Raw genomic sequence first — 9020 nt, forward strand, 5'->3', positions numbered from 1 at the left:
TCCTCAATTTGCTGAAGGTTGGCAACTCCACTAGACTGAGCAGTCTCGGCAGTAACATCAGCTTGATGGGGTGGAGAATCCCATTCAAGGGTGCCATCGAGAAAGCCATCCAAAGGCGCCAGTGGGTCTTCCTCAAATAAGGTATCAAGCTTCTCACTAGACACATGAGATGAAGAGCCACCCTTAGCTTGAGGCGAAAGTTGCACAACAGCAGTCGACTTTGGAGGAGGCATGGGGCCAGCATCCTTGTGAGGAAGAGTTTCTGTTTCACGAACGGGAGAGGTTGCACTTTGAGTTTCCTACAGAAGAAAACCATAAAAGTCAGCGCTGGCCTCTTTAGTGGCCCCTTGGGTAAAATAGGATGCACATCCAAGAAACCACCAGAACGTGAAAAAGTTATAAAGATGGATGATTACCTAGTGGGCAGACCCTTTGGAAGGGCCCGAGTTGGTGGAGCTCTTGGAACGATGAGGAGATTTGTAACCAGATTTGCTCCTAATCTTCCTCCTTCCCTCAGATGTCGAGGTCTTTTTAGCCGAGGATGCAACTTTAAGAGGCTTCTCGACGCCCCCAGTTTTGGATTTTGCAGGGTTGGGAGCTGGAGAATTTTCACGGGACGGAGGATTGGAAATGGAATGCTCATGGGCATCAGCCTGAGGAAAAAAGCAAAACGCGATCTGACTGAGAAATCACAAAGTCAAATGTCGCAAGGTACTATTGAATAAGAAACATACCTGAGCAGCGGCATCGCCACCACCTTCTTTGCCATCGAGTTCAGGCTGAGCATCAGACACCAATTCAGAAGCCTTGCTGGTTGTGGAAGCACCAGCCCCCTTGGCCCTCTTCTGACTGGCTGAAGCAGCAGGTTTAGCCTTCCTTTTTCGACCCTGTCGAAGCAAAATATTAGTCAATATTCCGAAAGGCCAAGAAGAAAAGGAAAAGCTAAAAGGAAACTACCTTGAGCTTGTCAGCAAGGATGACATTATCGTCCTCATCATCATCATCATCATCCTCAACCACAACTGGCATGTCTTTAGAGGAATGGGCCACCGTAGAAATAACTTGAGGAGCCGGCTTAGTAATGACTTCAGCTGCAAATGGAAAGAAAAGTTAAGAAGTAAAATAGCAAATACAAGGCCAAGTCAAAATATTACCTTGACCAATACGCATGTTCAGCTATATGTAGTTGAAGATTTCGACGGGCACATGACACGGAAAGTTCCATAAGTGGTATTTAGTCAAAGTCACTCGCTTTCGAGGAGGAAGAGCTTGATTGGCCAACACATTTATATTTACATGGTCAACCCATTTGGGCAAGACCGGTGGAAAGGCCAATGCAAACTTACTCGTAGGCAAAGATGGGAACCTACAGCTAGTTTTTCGAATAACAAAAGATAGACCTTCCTCACCAGGAGGAATAACTAACTTGGATTTTTTTGGCTTTAGATTCCCATTTTTGCCTTAATACTTGAGCTGCTTTCGCAACTGTATCTCGAAGACGAAGAGTTGGATAATATACCACACCAAAGAACTCTTGAAAGGATCGGATTTCTGCCAGGTGCATACCTTTGGTCTTCTTGATATCCTGCTTCTGCAAAAGAAAAGCATCTGTCATGCATTGAAGACAATCGACGAGGGGCTTCGAAATTTGGGTCCAATACCCAGACCACCAGGTTTTGAAAGCGTTAGTGGCATAATACGAAGGAACATAGTTGAAAGGGCTCAAGTTGAGAAGCCTCTTGTTGTAGAAATGAATTGTCGTGTCAAAAGCAGAAGCCTTTTTGACGGTCCCAGGGTATAGGACAAGGCTCTTGTCGAACAGGGTGTTGGGCAGAGCCTGGCTAAGCCCAAACTGTTGAGAAACCAATTGAGGATTGTAACCACACAAAGTATAGTCACTGCTAGCGAAGGCTACAACATCCAGTGATGGCAGCAACATCCAGGAGGGTTGGGGTAATCATGCCAAAGGGAACGTGAAGGCAATTAGTAGACCTCTCCCAAAAGTAAAGCGCGCTCAATATCATGGCAGGGTTATACGAAATTTGGGATCTCGACAGCTGAATCAAATCGAGAATCCCAACATTTTTCCAGTGTTGTCTCTTGTGCTTCTCAACCCTATCTAACCATTTGAGATAGGCTTTGTCATTGGCGGAAGGGTTAGGATGAGCTGAACGAAAAGCCCGTTTTGGGTCATTAAAGAATGGCATGCGGTAAGAAGGTTGGAAAGCCAAAATAAGCTCCTCTCCCCTAACACTAGGATGAAATGACTCATGTTCCTCAGGAAGACTATTGGGCCTATCATGCTTCACTACTTTTAAAGGACCCAAAATGGCGCGTAAAGTACCATTAACAGAGAAAGGAATGAGTACCTGGGATTTCCAGATAGCTCTCTTCTCTGCTTCGTTGGGGGGTTCTGGGATTGCCACACGCTTGGATTCATCCAGCTTGAGCTCGGTGGCCAACGGAAGGGTCTGCTCAGGGGTGGTCTGCTCAGGGTTGGAAGCCATTGAAGAAAATGATGGTTGTTCTGAAGAAAGTTGAGGAAGACGAAGGGAGAACTCAGGAAGAAGAAAGCTGCAAGCTTTATGTTGTGAGAAGCAAGTAAAGCTTGTAAAGGAATATCAATGGAGTATTTATAAGCAGAAATGCAAACGGAACCCATGCCGCATTATGCCCCAATTTATAAAATTTGGAGTCCAAGTGATATTTTATTAGTTAAATCATGTCATTGCCCAACTTTTTGACATAGACGAAATCATGGCCCTAAAAAGGCTATAACTGTCAGCTAGTGGAAAGTCATCATACGTTATGGCCACTGATTGGACTTGAGGATCGGACGGTCGAGGGTGCAAAACATTTGAATTGATGGGATTGAATGGACGCGATCAAAAACGCTTAGTGTCTTCCAGCTAAGGCAATCGACAACCAACATTTTTGGGGGGCAACTGTTAAGCTAAAATCATTAACACCACGATTCTCGACGGCGGTTGCTCGACAGAAAGGATTATGGTAAAACTGGTGGCTCAGCACGTGGCGTCCCCCAAGGGCAAGTTAGTGAAGGCCACATCTCGACAAACTCAGCAGATGAAGAAACTTCGATAAACTTAACGGAAGAGGCAGTTACCAAGTGATGGACAATTACGAGCACGTGCGTGTACCCACGATGCCACGAATGGCAACGGTTACCCACGACCCAAGACCACCCACGTGGCAATTAAAATCACGTGCTCAGAATCTCCGGTTGAACGTGGGGTAAGGCGCCAAAATTCAAACCCACTAAGCCCATACGCATTGAAGAAAAATCGCCAAGAACGTGGAGAAAAGGAGAACACTATAAATAGAAGAAGCAGCGTCAGGAAAGGGGTTTCCAACTCAAACTCTGAAAAACTCACCAAAAAGCTCCAATGTCCGCATCAATGAGACTCAAGGAGCAAGACGTGATGATGGATGAGTACGTTGCAGAGCCAGCATTTTAGTTTTCTTGCTTTAAGCTTGTCAATTTCCAGTTCCTCTGTGCAGTTACTTGTCGAATTCTACGTCTCTCGTAGTTTTCATGCTATTTTGATTTATTCGACTTCCTTGTAATTGATCCGTGTTTAATGAAATCTAGTGTTTCCTGATTTGCTTGTCGTCGTCGAAAAACACCTAACCACACACAACACTTTGGCAAAGCGTTTTCTCAAAAGGGTCCTGAATCTAAACTTCCTTTAGTCGAACTAAGAGGATATTTGTTTACCAAAAATCAGTGTAAACACGTGTCAATCTCTATAGAAGCCACTCATTCTGGTTCGGTTCCTCTATGCCTGAACAATACGTACCTTATCCATTATTATTCATAAACAAAACAAAATATAGGAAATTCATAATTATTAGTTCAAGCCTTTTATGATAAAACATAAAAATGAATAAAATAAACTTGTTTGTTGTTTTCTGTCCATATCAAACATCACCTAAGAATTACAACAATTATAAATCATGTTTTTTCATATAGTTATGATATCAACTTACATGGCAGCCGCCACAGTTGTAATCCTCGTCATAACGCAATTACAGCAACAACTACAATTAAGAACTATAGTCTTTTTGTCAATTCATGTGTCAATTAAAAATTTTCAACTCAGCTTAAATGACTCTCATATATAGTTTTAATCTTTGAGAGAATTAACATCATTCCAAGTCGATAGCCAAGAGTTAAGTTTATGTGGAATATCACATGTGAGTAGAAAATCACACATTAAATAAATAAAAAAAAACTTAAAGGGTCCAAACGCCCCTGAAATTACAAAGGGAATCAAATCCAGGACCTAGAAAAATTTTGCATCAAGTTGGGTCCCTAGAAATTTTTTTTTAATTCAATTAAGGCCAAAGTGTGCCAGAGCTCAATTTTGTCCTAGTCAGCTTTTCCACGTGGCTTTTTTAATTTTTTTTAATTAGAAAAATTAATTAAAAATAAAATTTTAATTCCAACTCACTTAAGTCAGCAGAAAAAAAAAAAACTTAATAAAATCCTAATCTAAACATCATCTCTAATCTAAACATAAAATCAAATCCCTAAACTGAACATAAAATCAAATCCCTCATCTAAAATTAACCCTATCTATCCATATTCAGCCCCAATTTCAACCCTAACGAAGAACACCTCCAGAGAACACCTCCACCTCCACTCGAACGGCGGCCACAACGAACACCTCCAGGAATCGACGAAGAAGGCGAAGATCGAAGAGTAAGGCAAAGAACAACGAGCACAAACTGAGGGAGCGAAGAACAAGGAACTTCCAAGGTGTGCTGCATTTAGAAAGGTATGAATACTTGCGTACTTGTTCTTTGTTGGGATGAATACCATGCTTACTTCTTCTTTGTTGGGGATGAATACATGCTGACTTGTTGGGTGAATACTTGCTTAACGAGTTAGGGTTCCTTTCGCAGGAATGGCAGAAGGTATGATCAAAACCCGAATCCACCACAAGGGTCGTTTTAGAGGCATTCCTATGACATATGATGGGGGAGAGTCAGTTGACATTGATGGGGATGTAGATTTGTTCTCATACTTTTCCATCAAATCTACTGTGAAGGAAGACCTGGGATATCCTCATGATGCTTACAAATTGTGGTGGTGCAAGTCAGAACTGAGGTTTGAAAAAGGCTTAAAGAAGATACTGGATGATAAGGATGCAATGGAACTTGTTAGTTATGCAATGGCTTCTGGGGGGTGGTTGATATATACCTGGAACATACTGTGGAATTGCCTGAAGAATTTCCTGCAGTGGAAGACATGCAAGAAGAATATGTTGGTTTGCTTGATGAAGACTTGCCTGCAGTGGAAGTGACTGGGCAAGCTTTCACTGGGAAAGTGATTCCTGATGTGGAAGTCAGTCATGAGAATGCTAAAGTTGAAGAGATTCCTGTTAATGAGGAAGTGGAGGAGACACATGTTATTGAGGAAGTGGAGGACATTACTTCTGTTACACTGCCTGAAGTGGAAGTGACTCGTGTGACTGAGGAAGCTCCAACTGGGAGAACACATGTTAGGGAAGTTCCTGATAAGGGAAAAGGAAAATGCCTTGCTGAGAGTGATTATGAGTCTGACATATCATTCTCAAGTGACAGTGACATTGAATTGAGCAATGATGGGATCTTAGACAGTGAAGATGAAATATGTAAAAACCTGCCTGATGATGGGTTTGAAGATGTCAATGAACCATTTCATGTGCAAGAGGATGGTGATGGAAGTCAAGATGTGATCAGAAACAGTGGGCCATTGAATTTGCACAACCAGGTGCAGGATGGTGATAGAAGTCAGGATGTGGACTTTGACATTCCACCTGAAGATGCAGCCCCGCATCCCTTTGATTTGGAGTATGACAGTGATGAGCTGATGAGTGATTATTCTAGTGGTGAGGAAGATAGTGGATCCAGGGTCAGACAAATCAGGTTCAGGGTAGAGGACCTGGACAAAGACTATAAATTCAGACTGGGAATGGAGTTTTCCTCCACATAAGAGTTTAAGAATGCTATCCTTGCACACTCTGTGATGAATGGGAAGGCTGTGAAGTACAAGAAGAATGATAAGGAAAGGGTGAGGTTTGGTTGCAAGCAAGAAGAATGTGGCTTCCTTGCATACTGTTCCAATGTAAAAGGGACTTCAACATACAAGATTAGGACACTTAATCCTAAACACACATGTGGAAGAACATACAAAAATAGGGCAGCAACAGCTAAATGGATTGCAAAGGTTATTGAGGACAGAATGAGAAATTCTAGTACAGTACTCCAAGTGAAGGAGATAATTCATGAGATGAGGACAAGATACAGTGTAGGTGTCAGCTAGGGGACTGCTTGGAATGCGAGAAAAATTGCTAAGGATGTTGTTGAGGGAGATGCCCTAAAGCAGTACACCATGATAACATCTTATGCAGGTGAGCTCAAGAGGGTGAATCATGAAAACACAGCAGCTATCATTCTGAGATATAATCCCACCACACTTCAGCCCAGATTTGGTTGTTTTTATATGTGTCTGGAGGGATGCAAATCTGCTTTTAAACAGGCATGCAGACCATTTATTGGAATTGATGGATGTCACCTCAAAACCAAATATGGTGGCATCCTTCTAGTTGCTGTGGGAAGGGACCCAAATGATCAGTACTTCCCACTGGCATTTGCAGTGGTTGAAGCCGAGTGCAAGGAATCTTGGAGATAGTTTTTGAACCATTTGATCCGGGATATCGGTGACAAAAGATGGGTGTTCATCAGTGATAAGAAAAAGGTACCATAAATTAACATATAGTATTTACTTTCATTACATTACAACCTGATTGTGCTTACTTATTTTACTTACATTTCAATTTGATTGTGTTGCCTAGGGGTTAATGCAAGTGTTTGAGGAGGACTTTCCTGGTGTAGAGCACTGCTTTTGTGTGAGGCACTTGTATGCCAATTTCAAGCAGAAGTTTGGTGGAGGAACTGAGATTAGAGACCTTCTCATGTGGGCATCCAAAGCAACATACAAGGAGTTATGGGAGGAGAAAATGCAACAAATCAAAGCAATAAATGAAGATGCTTACAAGTGGCTGATGACTATCCCTACAATACATTGGTGCAGGCATGCTTTCTCTTTCTATCCTAAATGTGATGTAACCATGAATAATTTGTCTGAGGCTTTCAATTGTACCATTTTAGTTGCTAGGGACAAACCTGTTATCACTATGTTTGAATGGATTAGAAAGTATCTAATGAACAGATTTGCTACTTTGAGAGAAAAAAGTAAAGGATGGAAGGGTACTGTGATGCCTAAACCTAGGAAGAGGCTAGAAAGAGAGATAAATTATAGTGGTAGGTGGGTAGCAACTTGGGTTGCTCAAGGTCTATTTCAGGTTGAGCATGCTGGTTTTGAAGACCAATTCATAGTTGATATAAAGAAGCAAACATGTACCTGCAACTTTTGGGAATTAAATGGAATTCCCTGCAGACATGCTGTGTCTTGTCTCTCTGATAGGGGTCTTAATCCTGAAAATTATGTGCATGATTATTACAAAAAAGCAGCTTATAACACTTGCTATGGGCACATTATCTCACCAATTAATGGTGAGAATAAATGGCCAAAGCTCCAGCAAGATGACATCCTTCCTCCTGAGATTAAAAGAGGGCCTGGAAGGCCAAAAAAATTGAGGAGAAGGGAACTTGATGAACCAGATAAGAAGAACCCAACCAAATTGAGAAGAGGAGGCAGTTCTTACACATGTAGTAGGTGTCACAAAAAAGGACACAACCAGAGGAAGTGCCCCTTGCCTCCACCATCTGAGGATGCTCTTGATGATGGTCACATTGAAGAAGAGAATGAACCAGAGCAACATGATTTGTCACAGGTATCAATAAAATCCCTTTTACACTGCTTGTGCTTTTCTGTTCATCATGTCTAAAAATCCCTTGTCTACAGGTATTTGGTCCTTCATCACAAGATGTGTCTCCTTCTGCTCCTTCAACACAAGAAGCTCCACCAGCTGCAAATGCAAATGCAAACAATCAACAACAGTCACCTCCACTTCCACTCAAAGCACCAACTACCAGATCCAGAAATCAAGCTGATGTACCTCCACAGCCAGCTGAAACTGCAACTGCAAACAACATACAACAAGCACCTCCACATGCCAGATCCAGAAAGCAACCTGCAGCACCCCAACCTCCACAACTAGCTGCAGCTGCCAGCCCAAAAAACCTGCTGCACAGCCCAAAAAAACTTGTAGCTGCTGCTTCTAATCAAAGAGGAAAAAAGAGGGGAGCAGACAATGAGATAGGTCATTGGATTCCAGGAGAACATGCAAGTAGAACTGCTGGCAAAGGGGATAAGGGCAAGGGCAAGGCAACTGTTGCTAGTCAAGACCAACCAAAGAAGAGAGTTATCAAAAGGAGATGGATCTGAAGAAAGTGAAGGTCACATGATGCTGCAGGACAACTTTGGATGCTCATATCTGTCTTTTTTGTAATAGTTAGTATTATTTAGTGGAAAATGGGACCACAGCACCATTATTGTAATGAAATGCTTGGATGACATTACTTTCCATTACTTTTGTATTTGCTTTATGACTCTCATTTTCTATGTTCAAGACTCACATGTTTTGAGGTTGTATTTTCTATAAGAATTGATGTTTATTAAGCATTATCTCAATTCTGCATCATGTGCATACACTGCCAAAACAGGGCACCAACTATACATTTTTGTGAGTCAGGGTGTGAACTTTGACATTCAATACAACCAACACATATTGTATAACTGATGGAACACTGCAAGGGAAAACAACAAGATCCATGTTGCATTAATGTTCCAAACAACCAACACATATTGTATTAATGTCTCATCTGGAGATTGCATTCATTACATAGGACATTTTCATTCAATACAAAATAACTTTAACACTGCTACAACCAAAGTAATGCCTAAAAAGATCAACAAGAACACAACGCATAACATCTGATACAGCCCATTCCTAGAAGAACTTTGACACTGCTACAGCCAAAGCAATGCC

Source organism: Lotus japonicus, chromosome 1, assembly GCF_012489685.1.
Source record: "Lotus japonicus ecotype B-129 chromosome 1, LjGifu_v1.2".
Lineage (NCBI taxonomy): Eukaryota > Viridiplantae > Streptophyta > Magnoliopsida > Fabales > Fabaceae > Lotus > Lotus japonicus.